Raw genomic sequence first — 3978 nt, forward strand, 5'->3', positions numbered from 1 at the left:
ACCTACGTCTACGTACGTACGACTAATATAAGTAAATAATACTAAGAGTTAATTAATAATAAGTATCACACACACACACACACACACACATATATATATATATATATATATATATATATATATACACACACACACACACACACACATATATATATATATATATATATATATATATATATATATAGGAAGAGAAATTCGTTACATTTTTGCATTTCTTTGTATAATCCACGAATACCGTTCTGTAAAATTTTCTTTACCGCATATACTGTTGTGTGAAGCTAAATGCATAGATTATAAACTTCTAGGAAAGTTTTACTTTCAGCTTGTTCACTTGATTTGAAACATGCGTAGTTTGAGCTGTTGGATAATGTAGAATTCCTAACATCGAACAAAAGTTTATAATGCGATTACTCTTGAAGTCTAGAACGTTACAGACTGAATCACAATATTTTATAATACATTTAGACCACACACACTCAAGCATATAGGAGTAGTGACAAACTCTGATATCATGCCATTAATTTCCTCTTATTGGATAAAAAAACAAAATGAAAAGTTAAAAATACAATTCTTTTACAAATACTTTCAAAACAGTTGATGACAAGTCCTCAATTCAGAAGTCTTTTTTCCAAGTTTCTAGAGAAGTAGAAAGTGAGATGGATTTATTATTATATATCTGTTTTAATGTCGATGTTTGCTTAGAGTAAATTTATATTTAGAAATGTACATAATTTATACTGTTAAATATGTATTGCGAAACTCCCGCCTATGCTCTAAAGTTGTAGAAGATTCTCTAGTGTAAGAATCAACAATGTGCGTGTACGTAAACGCTAATATAGCTTGGTATTGTTACGTAATCTGAATTTTCGAAAACTCTCCACACGCCTATAAATATAACTAACGCGACGCGCCTAAAAAACTGTGTTATTGGTTTGCTATAATTGGTATACCATAAACCTCGGAAGCTATAATTGTGATTAACGCTTATTAATCGGAAAACTTCAGATATCTGACCAGGAACATTTATAAATTTCGAATACTATAAACCATTTAACTTCAGTGGAGTCACATCGGACATTAGTACATTTACGAAGACATTATATAACTTCAGTGGTAAAAAACTCAAGCTCGACCTATAATCGGCGTGTGATCAGCGAGGCCCACAGCTAGCTACCTGTTAAATGAAGTGTACCTCCGTCAACTCGAAATTAACTCGCTCATCGTGAACCCTCGATAAGATATCAAGGAAGTTCCGGACTAAAAAGAAGACTTTGTATTGCTTGTAAGTTTGTGGAACTTTTGTATACAAGTCATTGTTTGTAGTAGCTGTTTGTAATAACTGTTATTATTGTTATAAAATTGTATTATTGTTTGTATATTAAAACATATTTGTATAAAACAAAGAAAACTGTGTGTATCAATCTTGTAGGCAAACATCATGAATTGGATACACATCGGCATTGATTTAACTATTAAAATTAAATTATTATTTAGCTCAGTTTCAGACCGAAATTGTAGTAAGAAAAAAAAAAAGGCAACCATGGGCTATCAATAAACAATCATAGAAATGCTTAGAGCATGTCACAGAAATATTACACGAATTTGGTACTTGTGATCTATGCAGATCTATGCTCGAACATTCTCAGTTTGAACAATATAACCTAGTGAGCACAAAATCAACGATTGTTATTACATACAAGGATACATTTTTTCTTCTACATTTTTATGAAATTTACTCTTATAACATAATAATATATTCAGCTGTTTAACTGATGATAAACAGTAAGAATGTTTGTGCTTACTGAAAAAAGTATTTTATTCTATCTCATTGGACACGTGTGTTATGTCAGTGTTTACTTTTTTGCCTTGTGTGAAGGATACATTTGTTCAGTGTAAAGTTCTATTGATTTTAAATGGAAGATGACGTAGCGCTTACAAAGCTCTTATTGGATAGTTTAAAGGTGTATTTGGCATATTGTGCAATAGCATGCAGAAAAGGCAAAGACAGTGTAAGTTGATACTGGTTAATTTTCATTACATCTGTTGTAATAAGCTGCTTTTAATTTGAACTGTTTTTCCAGCTATAATAAGAGACTACATTGAACTCATTTCTGAGCGTCGTAGAGCTGACTCCTTCCAGCAGAATAAGCACCAAGTCAAAACGTTTATTGTAAATAGAAGAGAGGAGGTTAGTTGTGAGATAAAATTAAATTGCTTTATTCATAGAAAATGAAATTTCACAAGCTAAAAACTAACACAAAACAGTGTAGTCAAGAGAACAATTTAAAATAGCCTTCTTTAAGGTAAACCAAAAAAATCGTATATGTTTTATTCAGCGACAGCATGAACTTGAGACTGTGTCTGAACCTTGACCAATACATGTTAAAAGTTTACAACTCAACAGAAGGTCATTGGATCTAGAGTTTGTTTTCGTTGTACGTTCATTATTAAACGCTAAGCTACACAATGGGCTATCTGTGCTGTATTCACCACGGGTATAGAAACCCCATTTTTAGAGTTAAAAATCCACAGACTGCTGAGCCACTGTAGAGAATCGGCGTTAATTTTAATGTATGATAAGATTCAAAAAGAAAAGGTCTTTTTTTTCTAAATTCGCCAGATTAAGAGTAAACTGAAATCGATATTTTCGAATAAAGCAATATTTTTTTGTACCAAGCTAGAGAGTCAAAATTATAAAACCAAAGAAAAGTCGAGTAAGTATAAGCTTAGTGGATCAGTAGTTTTAGCCGTGCAATTCATATTACTGTTTTGATTGATACATATAACATTGAAACGTAGGCTGTTTAAAATGTTGTGTATGCGGACAACAATTTTTCAAACAGTTTGACATGATACAGTTGTTCAGTAAATGCGAAATACCTTTTTAATAATCAATACATGTCTAGAGTTATATGGATATAATCTTAATGATGAACACATATATAGCGATTGGTGTACCCCCTCTCCCCCTACACACACTGGGAAACTGTGACAGAGTTTGTGTAAATTTGACTAATCCACGTTAAAGATAAATTACATCAGCTGCTTTAGATGTTTTCAAAATGTTTTAAAGTTATTTGTTTTGAATTTCCAATAGATTTAATAATACTTCTTTTACTTATCAAATAAGGGTATGTTACTTATAAACTATATAAATGTTGAATGGCTTAAATACCATGTTTTTATGAAATGTTTGCGAGTTTTATACGAACATAACCAGTTATGAATCACCTAACAAAAGTTATTACAGAAATACTTGTATTGAAAGCATAATCGTATTTGTAATAATAGTTTGATGAGCTACAGTAAAACGAAAATATTGAAGATAACAGAGGAGTGATAATTTAGCATAAACTACAGATAAAAAGTATTGTATTTATGGCAAAGCTAATAAGACTACCTACCGCCGTCCCTAATTTTAAGATACTGACCAGAGGGAGAAATGCAAATAGCCAGCACTAATCTACCACCCATGCTAAGGGATTGACTGTCACTTTATAATGCACCATCAACTTAAAGTGCAGAGAATATTTAGTAAGTGTCGCATAAAAAGCCGTTGATTTTAATATTCAAACTATTAAACTAGCAGCTTTAAAAAATAATTAATAAAATAACAGCAATAAATTTAACCCTCAAAGCTGCCTCACTGGTTTATAGAATGTTGGTAAAATATTCAGTTTCAAAGAATTGTTTGAGTGGATTAATAATATTTCCAATTTGTGTAATTTTTACATAAAATTAGAAACAAATAATTCAAAACGCAATACAAAGTTACAGAGGTTAATAATTATAATCACAATACAAAAGTGTAGAGGGTGATAATTAGTTTTTTTTAATTTTTATATATATATATATAATTCTACATATATATATATATATATATATAAACATGGGGTCTATTTTATTCTATTAATAATAAACAATAAAATAGAACTATTTAACGAAAAGGTAAAGTAGGGAAGAGTGATGTTATTTATT

The 3978-nt window shown here is 30.4% G+C and overlaps 1 protein-coding gene across 2 annotated transcripts in view; it reads right to left on the reverse strand.

The window, feature by feature from the left end:
• The window catches only part of LOC106477499 (sine oculis-binding protein homolog), a 65230-nt gene that overhangs the window by 15706 nt on the left and 45546 nt on the right, over positions 1-3978 (reverse strand). The gene's annotated exons all lie outside the window — the stretch shown is intronic.

Source organism: Limulus polyphemus, unplaced genomic scaffold (assembly GCF_000517525.1).
Source record: "Limulus polyphemus unplaced genomic scaffold, Limulus_polyphemus-2.1.2 Scaffold166, whole genome shotgun sequence".
In the NCBI taxonomy this organism is placed as follows: domain Eukaryota; kingdom Metazoa; phylum Arthropoda; class Merostomata; order Xiphosura; family Limulidae; genus Limulus; species Limulus polyphemus.